The following is a 14,757-nucleotide window of genomic DNA, read 5'->3' on the forward strand; positions in this document are numbered from 1 at the left end:
TAATGACAATGAGGAGTTAATAATAGTCAGAAGATAATCTAGGACTTCTGGAAGCACCTCTTTTAGGAGCTTAGATGGTACAGGGTCTAACATACATGCTGTTGGTTTAGATGATTTAACAAGTTTATACAATTCTTCCTCTCCTATAGTAGAGAATGAGTGGAACTGTTCCTCAGGGGGTCTATAGTGCACTGTCTGATGCGATACTGTAGCTGATGGCTGAATGGTTGCAATTTTATCTCTAATAGTATCGATTTTAGAAGTAAAGTAGTTCATAAAGTCATTACTGCTGTGACAAATGTCAACACTTATTGAGGCTTTATTTTTCATTAATTTAGCCACTGTGTTTAATAAATACCTGGGGTTATGTTTGTTTGCTTCTAAAAGAGAAGAAAAGTAATCGGATCTAGCAGTTTTTAATGCTTTTCTGTAGGATAGGTTACTTTCCCGCCAAGCAATACGAAATACCTCTAGTCTTGTTTTCCTCCAGCTGCGCTCCATTTTTCGGGCTGCTCTCTTTAGGGTGCGAGTATGCTCATTATACCATGGTCTCATACTGGTTTCCTTAACCTTCCTTAAGCGTAAGGGAGCAACTGTATTTAAAATGCTAGAAAAGAGAGAGTCCATAGTTTCTGTTACATCATCAAGTTGTTCTGAGGTTTTGGATATGCTAAGGAATTCGGATACTTAAAAAGCAATCTTTTCTGGTAGAAATGATGGTTCTACCCTACTTGTTACAAGTAGAATTTACAATATTGGCTTTATGAAGTTTGCACAAAACTTTATTATGGCTGCATAATTTCAACACTATCAACATCAATTCCATGTGACAGTATTAAATCTAGAGTATGATTTCGACAATGACTAGGTCCTGAAATGTGTTGTCTAACCCCAATAGAGTTCAGAATGTCTATAAATGCTGATCCCAATGCATCTGTTTCATTATCAACATGGATATTAAAATCACCAACTATTAAAACTTTATATGCAGCCAGAACTAACTCGGATGTAAAATCACCAAACTTTAATAAAGTCTGAATGGTGCCCTTGTGGCCTGTATACAGTAGCCAGTACAAACATCACAGGGGATTTATCATTAACATTTGTATCTCTGGATAATGTTATATGAAGCACCATTACTTCAAACGAGTTATACTTGAAGTCTGCCCTCTGAGGAATCCTGAAAACGTTGTTGTAAATTGAAGCAACACCTCCCCCTTTGCCTTTTAGAAGCGGCTAGTGTTTATAACAGTAATCTTGGACAAAAACCTATTTTGTCTAAGATAATCATCCCTTCCTGTTTGTTGTTGGCGTCTGTACTGTGTTTGAGCTCGGTCACTATATTCTTTTTATCGACTATTTTTATCTTAAAAATCAATTTTATACACCATTGTTTCCGTTTTATTCCGTTCCGTTTCCTATTAGCTTATAGCTCGCAAGCGTGGTTGCTGCTAACTGCGCTTACATTGATAATACTCTATCCACACACATTACCATTGCTGTACTCACTGTTACTCGCTTTAATGGCGGATGAATGTCTACCTTTGGTTGCAGGTGAGGACACGTTCGAGCTGCATTCTGTGAACGTGAAGATATCCTTCACTCCGGTGCCGGGACACCATGGACCCTGGGTGCATCCACAGCGGAGTACGCGAGCCAGGCCCCGGGCGACGACCTCTCCCCATCCGATCTTCGAGATCTCAACCCGGAACCGCTTCAATCCCCTCCGCGGGACGGGACGTGACGCTGTGATCATCGGAGACTCCATTGTCCGACACGTCCGTGCTACGTTAGCCGAAGGTAAAGTGCACACTCATTGTTTCCCTGGTGCTCCTGTTCTCGATGTTTCTGCGCAGATACTCGCGATTCTGAAGGCCGACGAGAGCCCCAGAGCGGTCGTGCTTCACGCCGGGGTTAAAGACACCACGCTGCGGCAGATGGAGACACTGAAGAGGGACTTCAGTAGCCTGATCAAGACGGTTCGCAGCACGATGCCCGCGGCGACAATCGTCATGTCAGGACCACTGCCCACGTATCGACGAGGACACGAAGGGTTCAGTAGACTTGTTGCTTTAAATGAATGGTTGTTGTCATGGTGTAAAGAACAGAAACTGTTATTTGTTAATAATTGGAATCTTTTCTGGGAGCATCCTAGGCTGTTCATCTCCAGGTCACTTTGCTCCATGTTACTAGTAAGACAATTCTCAAATAACTATTATGATGACTTTTGTTCCAACCGCTTAAATGATAGAATTACTTGCGCTGTACAATCTATTAAGACTGTGTATGTTCCCTGAATAGTGAGGTCAAAATATAAATTTAATTTAGGATCTAGAAAAAATCTTATTGTGATTAAACCAGAAACATGTAAAGTAAATGAACAAAAACAATTTTTAAAGTTTGGACTCATAAATATTTCATCACTCACACCCAAAGCAGTTATTGTAAATGAAATGATCACAGTTTTGATGTACTCTGCTTGACTGAAACCTGGCTAAAACCAAATGATTATTTTGGTCTAAATGAGTCCACTCCACCAAACGACTGTTGTAAGCATGAGCCCTGTCAGACTGGTCGTGGCGGAGGTGTTGCAACAATATATAGTGATATTCTCAATGTTACCCAGAAAACAGGATACAGGTTTAACTCATTCGAAATACTTCTGCTTAATGTTACACTGTCAGACATGCAAAAGAAATCTAATGTATCTCTTGCTCTGGCTAGTGTGTATAGACCACCAGGGCCGTATACAGAATTCCTAGAAGAATTTGCAGATTTCCTCTCAAACTTCTGGTTACAGTTGATAAAGTGCTAATCATGGGAGATTTTAATATTCACGTTGATAATACAAATGATGCATAAGGTCTTTTGGAGTCAAGCAAAATGTCACCGGGCCCACTCATCGTTTTAATCATAAACTAGATTTAATTATATCGCATGGAATCGATCTTACTGATATAGATATCATACCTCAAATCGATGATGTTACAGACCGTTTCCTTGTATCGTGTATGCTATTGTTCCAGCCACCAAAGACAGATTCGCAAATAACCTGCCTGATCTATCTCAACTGCTATTTGTACCCAAAAATACACATGAATTAGATGAAATGACTGATAACATGGGCACTATTTTCTGTAATACATTAGAAGCTGTTGCCCCCATCAAATTGAAAACGGTTAGAGAAAAACACACTGTGCCATGATATAACAGTAATACTCACTCTCTCAAGAAATTAACTCGTAGTCTTGAATGCAAATGGAGAAAAACTAACTTGGAAGTTTTTAGAATTGCATGGAAAAACAGTATGTCCAACTATAGACAGGCTCTAAAAACTGCTAGGGCAGAGCATATACACAAACTCATAGAAAATAACCAAAACAATCCAAGATTTTTATTTAGCACAGTGGCTAAATTAACAAATTACCAGACGACTGATTCAAATATTCCACCAACGTTTAATAGTAATGACTTTATGAATTTATTCACTTATAAAATAGATAACATTAGAAATACAATAGCGAATGTACATTCTACAGCGTCTTACACTTCAGTTTCATCCATCGCACCCAAAGATAAACTGCAGTGCTTTACAAATATACGACAGGAAGAGATAAATAAACTTATCACAGCCAACAACATGTTTATTAGATCCTGTACCCACTAAATTACTGAAAGCATTGTTACCTGTAGCCAAAGAACCGCTTCTCAATATCATTAACTCGTCGTTATCTTAAGGTCACGTCCCAAAACCATTCAAGCTGGCGGTTATTAAGCCTCTTATTAAGAAACCAAAACTAAATCCTATTGAACTGGCAAATTATAGGCCTATTTCAAATCTTACATTTATGTCTAAAATTTTAGAAAAAGTCGTGTCTGCTCAACTGAGCACCTTCCTGCACAAAAATGATCTGTATGAAGAATTTCAGTCAGGTTTCAGTCCCCACCATAGCACAGAAACTGCACTTGTTAAAATTACAAATGACCTGCTTCTTGCGTCAGATCAAGGCTGCATCTAATTTCTAGTTTTACTTGATCTTAGTGCTGCGTTCGACACCATAGATCATGACATACTCATAGATCGATTACAAAACTATACAGGTATTCAAGGGCAGGCTCTAAGATGGTTTAGATCATACCTGTCCGATCGCTACCATTTTGTTTATTTAAATGGGGAGTCATCTCATTTATCACCAGTAAAATATGGAGTGCCAGAAGAATCCGTCCTAGGTCCCCCTTCGATTTTCAATATACATGTTGCCCCTTGGTAATATTATTAGAAAATAGGGAATTAGCTTCCACTGTTATGCCGATGACACTCAGCTATATATTAACGAGACCAGATTCAACTTCTTTATTATCTAAGGTAATAGAGTGTTTTAAAAATGTAAAAGATTGGATGACCAATAATTTTCTCCAATTAAATTTGGATAAGACAGAGATATTAATTATTGGACCAAAAAACAGTACACAGAATCTTGTAGATTACAATTTGCAACTAGACGGATGTACTGTTACTTCCTCTACAGTCAAAAATCTGGGTGTTATATTAGACAGCAACTTGTCTTTTGAAAATCATATTTCCCATGTTTCAAAAACTGCATTCTTCCATCTTAGAAACATTGCCAAGCTACAAAACGTTATCCGTTTCTGATGCAGAAAAGCTAGTTCATGCATTCATGACCTCTAGACTGGACTATTGTAATGCACTTCTAGGTGGTTGTCCTGCTTCAATAAACAAGCTACAGGTAGTCCAAAATGCAGCAGCTAGAGTCCTTACCAGGTCAAGAAAATATGATCATATTACTCCAATTTTACAGTCTCTGCACTGGCTACCTATTGAGTTCCGTATCAGTTACAAATGATCATTACTTACCTATAAGGCCCTAAATGGTTTAGCTCCTGCGTACCTAACTAGCCTTCTACCACATTACAATCCATCTCGCTCCCTAAGGTCACAAAACGCTGGACTTTTGATAGTTCCTAGGATAGCAAAGTCCACTAAAGGAGGTAGAGCTTTTTCACATTTGGCTCCTCAACTCTGGAATAGCCTTGCTGATAATGTTCGGGGTTCAGACACACTCTCTCTGTTTAAATCTAGATTAAAAACGCCTCTCTTTCGCCAAGCGTTCGAATAATGTATCTCTTTAATTGTTAGTGTAGTTGCATCTGATCAAATGCACATTCTTATTCTTTAGCTTGGGTTAAACTAATTAATTTTACTTTGTTGGATTAGCAGTTATGCTATTTGTTTCTATGTTTTGCCACAGGATTTACATCCCGTGGTAACTAGGATTTACACAAGTTCCAGTCTGGATCCAGAACACCTGAGAAGAGATGATGCTGACCCTCAGAGGACCTCAGATGATGCTAACCCTAAATCAACAAACAGAACTAACAAATATTGCTACAAGTGTGACTGCATCATATAATAATTATTAATTGTATTAATTATGTTCATCGTCTGGCTGACTATGTCTTGTATTAATTTTTCTAAAAATCCTGTCATACATGCTTATACTGACAGTCACCACTTATAAGCTACTACTAAATATTGTAGAAACATAATTTTCTGTAAGGTTGCTTTGTAACGATTTGTATTATGAAAAGCGCTATACAAATAAACTTGAATCGAATTGAACTCATTTAAAATAATGTTTTTATCAGGTTTTAGCCAGGTTTCTGTCAAACAGAGCACATCTAGATTATGATCAGTGATCACATTATTTACAAAAATTGTTTTCCTAGAAAAGGATCTGATATTCAATAAGCCAAGCTTTATCATTTGTTCCGTATTGCATCTATTTTTTATTTGTTGAACCTCAATTAAATTGTTAGTCTTAACTTTGTTTGGACATTTTTTGTGTGTGATATATCTCTATAGTGAGATATAGTGTGATGAAAGAGTCTCTATGTGCTGAGAATTAACTGAACTCTGTGACGTGAGGCAGCTAGCAGACGGTCTGTTTAGCCAGTCTGTCTGCTTCCTGACCTGGGCCCCAGTTAGTCAAGTATAATTTCTAAACTCAAGTATAAAATTTTTGAATAACAATCTTACTGTATTTACGTTTAGCATTAGCCAGCACTTTTAAATTTGACAAGATGTCAGGCGCTCTGGCTCCCCGCAAACATTTGACTATGGTGGCTGGTGTCTCTATATTCATGTTGAGTACTATAGAATCGTCAATAACTAGAGCACTTTCATCAGGTTTCTCAGTGGGTGCATCACTGTGTGGGGAGAACCTGTTTAATGTTTTGATCGGAACAGAAGAGTGGTGTTTTGACCCGCGACTATGCTGCCTCACTGTCACCCAGTTGCCCTGCTGCAGGGGCTCTGTTGCTGGAACCGAACAATGTACAGGAATCCCTGAGCTAGACGCATCCAAAGCCGTATCTAGAGCCCTAACATTCTTACTGTCCTCAATTAAAGTTTGTAATCGTGTCTCTAATTCTGAAATTTTCTGTGTCAGCCTAACTATTTCCCTGCATTTATCATATGTGAATCCCTAATCTGCGACAGAGATAGATAAACTGTACATGTGGCAAGAGGTGCAAATAACAATAGCAGGAGAAGCCATTACTCACCGTGCTCGATGAAATATTCTTACCACAGTTGTTTGGCAGTTATACAATAGGGACCATGTTAATATCAGTGTTGGCAGTAACACATTACAAGTAATGCGAGATACATAATCAGATTACTTTTTTCAAATAATTAGAAAAATAACACTTTACTGTTAATACTTTAACTATTACTTTTTAATTTAAAAGAGAATATCTGAGTTACTTTTTCACAAAGTTACAAAAGTTGACAAAGTTCCTATTAATGCAGATTAATGATCCTTTAAAGAGATTATCAAAGAAAATGTTGTGATTAATAAGACAGCACTGATGTTAAGTAACACTAATTCAGAGATGCAACAATGATCAGAAGACAAAAGAAAGTCTTTTGTAACTCTGATGAGTGCAGTTTCAGTGTTGTGAAATGGTCTAAATCAGAAATCCCAACCCTGCTTTTGGTCAGAAACCATCCTGCAAACTTGATTCAAACCTTGCTCCAAGACTCATGCCTGTAATTATCAAGTATTTAGTTCACTTTTATTTGTGTGGCAATTTTCACAATACAAATCTTTATAAAAGTGGCCTCACTGCAAATTATATACCTATTAGTGGCTTAATATCAACCAGACCATGTGGCCATGAGATCATTTTATCTAGGTAACGACTTCTTTATGTCGTGGCCTCAAGATGTTATGTTGAGGGAATTACATAAATTTCTCGTGGCCACAACTATTTATGTTGAGGGAACAGCATATTTTTCTTGTGGCCACGAGTTTAATGTAAACAAAGCTGCATGACTATAGCAACCCGGGATTATCAAAGATGAATTCATTAATATTTTATTTTGAATTTAGAAATTATTGTATTATTTATTATAGAAATTATTACATTATTAAATTATTATATTAACCATAGGCCTTGGCTATCGGACTGTATTATGTGCAATAGTTAGCATTCAAATTTATCATGGATAAATGTTACATAAAGCTTATTATATCAAATGGGCCTACATTTTTACATTTTTTCTTTACAAAGAAACCATTTTTATACATCCTAGTCCAATAATATCCTGTAATATTTGTATATTATTATTATTCTTAGCCTAATATTATTGGTTATATTTTATATTTGTTTATATTCATTTTTCCCCTTCATTTCGATATCTTTATTAAACGTTCTGAATACTTTTGTATTTAATAGCCTACTGTAAATGCTCGAAATGCCAATAAAGCTTAGATTATGCGGACTGGAATTGTTGCTTGAATGCAGTTAAAATTGAACATATATTTCATTTTATTTTGGTTCATTAATGGATAAATTATAAATACTTTGGTAGACTATTTCGTTGAGAAATTAATCATTCACGGAGAGTAACATGACGTGCTCATGAACCTACTTGCACTTGAGTAGAGCTCCATATGTTTGGCCCCTTTTTGCTGAATTTTTTTTCGTTTTACTTTGTTTTATTCATTAATAATACTTTCCCTGATGGCACACAATCGAAAATTGCACTTGTCTCAATCGGCTTCTCTGATTAAGAAAGAAATCCAAGCCATCGACCATGGGCAATATGGTGGACAAGATGCTGAACACTGTTGCGCAATTTGAGGACATTGTTGTTTAGTGGCCATGCTCTAAATTGGATCTTACAGGGGAGATGAGATAACTAAAGAAAGTTTTCACAGATCACGATAGCACTCGAGAAACAGGTTGTGGCCTTACAGGATCACAAGAGGTGCAGCAATCTGCGTTTGGCAGGATTGCCTGAAGGTTCCGAAAAGGAAGATCCTACGGGCTACTTTAAAAGATTGCTACCGAAGTGGCTCCCATTTCTTGCAGGTAAAGAGATTTAAGTGGAGCAAGTGCATCATGTGCACAAAAGGCTCTCCTCAGATCGCGCCAACCCACAGGCTGTCGTCTTTAAACCATTGCGATACATGGACAGGGAGCTCATATTGCAGTCCGCCAGACTTCATGCCCCGGTAAAAACATCCGATGGAGCAACGCTGTATTTCTTTTCTGATTTTTCTCCGGTCACTGCAAAAAATGCATTTGTGCCATTCAGGAAGGAAATAAGCTGGCATCCAGAATTTTCCTCTTTATCCTGCAATGCTGAAGGTCGTTCTCAAGTCAAGTCAAGTCAAGTCAAGTCACCTTTATGTATATAGTCCTTTAAACACATTGCGTCAAAGCAACTGAAAAATATTCATTAGGAAAACAGTGTGTCAATAATGCAAAATGACAGTTAAAGGCAGTTCATCATTGAATTCAGAGATGTCATCTCTGTTCAGTTTAAATAGTGTCTGTGCATTTATTTGCAACTTCGTTACAGAAGGGAACGCATGCGCCCACAGGAGCATCCAAACACAAGTACACAATATCTCCTAATTCTGGCTGAACTGGTGCAAATCTTATTAAGAAAACAAACTAAGATTAAAGTGCTAGTAGATTGGTTCTCTCAGGTTGTGGTCAAGAAATAGTGTCTAACGCTAGACACTTGGGACTCCAATCACCCTCCGTTAATAACATCACTTTTCTCTGTCACTGTTTGAATGAATGTTTGTGAGTTTTCGTTAGTTTAGTTTGTGTGTATTAGAGTAGTTCAATAAAGCCTTGGTTGATTTTACATACCAGCATCTTGTGCTGTGTGCTTACAAGTTACTGCCTTAAACTGTAGATTATGTTACCTTGCTCATAATCAGTTATTTATAATTTTATTACCGTAGGACACGGGATAACATTTTGTCCAGAATTTATAAAATACCCTAATCTCAATTTATCGGTGGACGAATAGTTGATAAAGTGTTAAATATTAATTCTGAATAATTTGCATACTAATTCGGTTCTTATTCACTGTAATTCAATCCCCTTTGAGTTATATTGATCTTAATTCCCTTATTAATCTTACATTTATGGTGGAGAAAAATTTTGTTCAGTTTAAATTTATAATGTATAATCAGTTTAATTTTTTAAGCACAAAACAAGTCATTTGTGATTGTATCTTATCTATTGGTCCGGAAAGATAGATTAGAGACAAAGGAAAAAATTATTTTATTGTTGATGTGTAACGTTAAGAGTGCATAACAGGGCATTGTGTGAATGAATTGAAATCTAAAATCACTTTTAGTTTGTATAAGTGTTTTGTTGTTATTGTTGAAACTCCAGTAAACGAATTTAAGATTGCCTGTTGAGACGAAAGAAAGTCGCCTTACAGCGCACCAGGACAGAAGTGAGCGTATTTCTCACTTTCTTCCTACAAGGCCTTGTTATAGCTAGATTGATTAATTATTGCGTGTTCCAATGTTAAATCAACTAAGCTGTCTCCCTAGGATGACATTAAATTAGCTAACTAATGTACCTGTTTGTATCAACTCACTGGAAGTTAAGATACTGTTACTCGTGAAACACTACATGTGTCCGAGTCTGATTTGAATGGGAGTATTTTGTTAATCTTGATCAAGTAAATTTATGCAGTAAATCCTGCATGCTGTGTTGCATGTCCACAGAAACTGACACGAAGGATTCCGATCCGCCGAGATCGCAATAACATTATTGTTTTAACCGTAGTGCATCTGCAGTGCACAAAATATTTTGCCTCACTTACAAAGAGCTGAGATTTATTGAGCGCTCTATTATTGAGATGTATTATTTGTTTGAACTCTTTAGGTGCTTCCTACTACTTTTGAACAAAGTTATTCCACAGATGGGGTGGGGCTATGCAATTTGGCCTATATCACTCCATTTACATATAAAAAATAAAAACAAAATTATATAAACTAGTAATTAAGATCAAATAAAAATGCATATAAGGAGTATAAAAGATATGTTAAACACATTTAAAGTAGTAACTTGGAATGTAAATGGATTACAGGAGGGTTCAAAAAAACACAAAGTTATTTATCATTTGGAAAAAATGTCCGCTGACATAGTTTTTCTCCAAGAACTCCATTTTAAAGCCGGTCAAATAGAGTACTTGAAAAGAAGATGGGTGGGGGAGGCTTTTGAGGCAGTATATACATCCAGAAGTAGAGGAGTTGGGATACTGATTAATAAGAGAATACCCTTTAAACTAGTGTCACAGTATTCAGATCCGTATGGTCGATATCTTATAATCAAATGTGAATTATTTGGGGAATTTCATACGCTCTTGAGCATTTATAGGCCTCCGGCCTCAAATATGGCCTTTTTAAAAGATATTCAAACAAGATTGGATAGTTCACAAACAGGTCGGATAATTATGGGAGGAGACCTAAATAGCATTTTTAGTGTTTGTGACAGTACAACAAAAACTAGGAAGGCCAATGTTCCAAAACATTTACAGAAATTGCTTTCTGTCAATGCTCTTCAAGATATATGGAGGACCTTACATCCAAACTCAAAAGATTACACTTATTATTCAAGTCCTCAGAATAGTTATAGTAGATTGGATTATCTTTTTGTGTCTCAAGAGGGAATTAATAATTGTATATCATGTGAAATTGACAATATTATAATATCTGATCATGCTTCAGTTGTCTGCACCATGACTCCGAAGGAAAACACTTTACATCATAGAATTTGGAGAATTAATAGGAAATATTTAATGGATATGGAATTTGTTGCCTATGTAAAAGAACAAATTAATATTTTTATTTTAACTAATGTGCAGCAACCTCATCCTCAAGATAAGCCAAATATCTGTATTATATGGGACTCCTTTAAAGCATATATAAGGGGGGTAATGATAGCCTTCGCAGCAAAAAGGAAAGCTAGTTTTGAGCAGAACATGGCTAAAATAAAACAGGACATTAATTTAATGGAAATACAACTTAAAAATGGAGACCAAACAAAAAAAAGTAAATTGCAAGAAAATAAAATAGAAATGGATACTATGCTGATGGATAAAGTTAAAGACTTTAGACATAATTCGAATAAGCTTAATTATATTTCAGCTAATAAATCTGGTAAACACCTGGCATCATTGGTCAAAAGGGTTGCAAAGACTCAGTCTATATCTTTAAAAGAGGAAGAATCGGATGAGGTTATTACAAACAATGCTATTATTAATAAAAGATTTAAGCAATTTTATGAACATTTGTATACAGCAGAGGTTAAAGATGACTCAGATTCCTTCCTTAAATCAGTCAAATTACAGTGCTTATCAGATCATCAAAAGGAAGATATACGGAAAGTCTTTGCAACCTCTGAGATTGAAGCTGCAATTAAGGCATTTCCGGAAAAAAAGGCCCCAGGAATAGATGGCCTCCCTATCGAGTTTTACTCAACATTTTGGCCAAATATTAGATCTTTGTTCATGGAGGTTGTGAATTCATTTGTTAATCAACAAAAGTTGCCAGAAACTATGTATCTTTCAACTATTTCTGTGATACCAAAACCAGGTCGTGAATGTAATAAGCCTTCTGATTTTAGGCCTATTAGTTTAATCAATTGTGATAAGAAAATCATAACAAAAGTAATGAATAATAGATTGGCATTAATTTTACCTAGCATTATCCACCATAATCAAACTGGGTTTATTCCTAATAGGGATCTTAGAACTAATGTTAGAACATGTATATCCTTAACACAATATGCAAAAAAACATAATATAGATTTGACTTTGATGGCGGTTGATGCTGAAAAAGCATTCGATCGCCTTGAATGGTCATATTTGTATAAAGTGCTTGAAACATTTGAATTCCCAGTAGAATTTATTATGGTAGAAACAGTGTATAGAGCCCCCAAAGCACAAGTCTACACCAATGGCGTTCTTTCTGAGGCATTTTCTTTAAGCCGAGGTACTGCTCAAGGCTGTCCATTATCTCCAGCGCTGTTCGCGATGGCTATTGAACCCTTGGCTGAGAAAATAAGACAGACAGATAACATAACGGGTATTACTATAGGCAAAAATGAATATAAATTAAGCTTATTTGCGGATGATTTGTTGTTGTATCTAAGTGATGTGGATATTTCAATTCCGAGTGTAATTAATATAATGAGTCAATTTTCAAAAAATTCAGGTTATAAAATTAACAGTGGCAAAACCGAAATTTTGACTTTTGGCCAAAAACCAATAAACCCAGAAGTATTTAAACAATTTAAAGTACAAAGCTGTAAAATTAAATATTTAGGTTGTTATATCAGTGCAAATAAAAAGCAATTGTATAAGAGTAATTTTTTAACACTGAAAAATAATCTAAAACATAATCTCAATAACTATAGTGATCTCAAGCTGAACTTAATTGGTAGAATAAACTTGGTAAAGATGATTTGGCTTTCTAAGTTTATTTATTTGTTTCAATGTATCCCACTGACACCACCAAAAACCTTTTTTAAGGAAATAAATTCCATAATTACATCTTTCATTTGGGCTGGAAAAACCCCCAGAATAAAAAGAACTCTATTGTTTTGCTCTAAACGGGAAGGAGGGTTAAACCTCCCTAATATGGAATTGTATCAGATAGCAGCTCAGATGTTTTATATTGATCGTATTATTAATAATACTAATGAAGACCCATGGCTGGTTATCGAAAATCATCAACTACAACCAAATAGTTTACTATCCATCTTGTTCTCCAAGAAAAAAGTAAAGACTAATAACTTTGTTGTCAATAGTACATTAAATATGTGGAAAAAAACTAAGCAGATTTTAGGGATGGAGATCGGCACTCCAACACATATTAAGATTTGGAACAATCCGTCTGTTAGAATTCAAGGTACTAAATTAATTTGGAAAACTTGGATGAATGGAGGTATTGAAACATTATCAGATATTATTAGCTTAAATAATATATCCTCATTTGATACACTGAAAGATAAATTTAAATTAAAAGATTCAGAGATATTTAAATATATGCAGTTAAAAAACTGGGTCAAAGAGAACTGTGATATAGTGAATGATGTTCCTGAAAAGATAAAGACCCTTTGGGAAGAAAGTAAGAAAAAGAAAAAATGTATAAGTGTTATGTATGATTATCTCAATAATGTCGTAATCAATTGTAATCTGCTAAGCAAGATATATGAAGGATGGGATAGAGATATAAAGGACTTCAATGCTAAAACAAAATGGAAGGAGTGCTTAAATTTAACATATAAAGTCACATCCAACGAAAATCTTAGATTGATTCAATATAAGTTAATGACTAGAATTTATTATAGTAGGGACAGAATTCATAAGTTTGATGCATCTTCCCCCCCACCCCCCCACCCCCACCTGCTTAAAATGCGGTAGTAGTGATTATCTCACTCATTCATTTTGGTACTGTGAAAAAATAAAGAAAACCTGGTTTGATATTGAGAGATGGCTCTCTAACATCTGTAAGCAGAGATTTGTATTTACACCAGAAGCTTGTTTACTTCAAAATGTAACAAAAATGAAATATCCTATGGGATGGCAATTAATATTCTCCTCTTTAGTCTATAAGAAACTGTTGTTACAAAATTGGAAAAACACAGATACCCCAGGTTTGGATAAATGGAAAAATGTAATGAAATATTATCTAAACATCGAGAAAACTCTGTCAGTGGACAAAAATAAACAAAAACAGTTTAATTCGGTGTGGAAACCAATATTTTTCGATGCCCTGTAATTAGCCCAACGCTAACTTAATTTATTTTGTATTTTATTTTTATTTGTTTGTAAATTTAACATGGCAATGTTAAGTTATTTTTTCCTTTTTTTTTCTCTCTCTCTCAACAGTTCACCCAAGGAGCACCACCAGTGTAATTTGTGTGTGTGTGTGTGTGTGTGTGTGTAAATGAGACATCATTATTATTATTGTTATTACTTTGGTTTGTTAGCTTGTTTTGTTTATGTTTGTTCTAATTTTTTAAAAAAGGGAGGGGGGAAGAGGGAAAGAAAAGTGCTGTATGTATAAAGTGAAGGGGAATGTGTATTGTGAATTATTTATTTATTTATTTTTTATTTTATTTATTTATTTATTTTTATTCCCCCCCTATTGCACAGAGGATATTGTTTAGTATTGGTTAATACTTGGATGGAAAACCAGGTTGACAAGGTTGTTTATTGTTTTGTCTCTTTGTCTTTCTTTGCTCATGCATAATAAAAACAATTATAAAAAAAAAAAAAAAAAAAAAGAGATTTATTGAGCGCTATATCGTAAAGAATAAGCGCCTATTATTTGTGTAATACTGAAATGCGCCACCTTTTCATGTAATGTTTTGAACTTTGTGTGCACGCAGACATACCCACGTGCG

The sequence above is a fragment of the Carassius carassius genome, chromosome 26 (assembly GCF_963082965.1).
Source record: "Carassius carassius chromosome 26, fCarCar2.1, whole genome shotgun sequence".
In the NCBI taxonomy this organism is placed as follows: domain Eukaryota; kingdom Metazoa; phylum Chordata; class Actinopteri; order Cypriniformes; family Cyprinidae; genus Carassius; species Carassius carassius.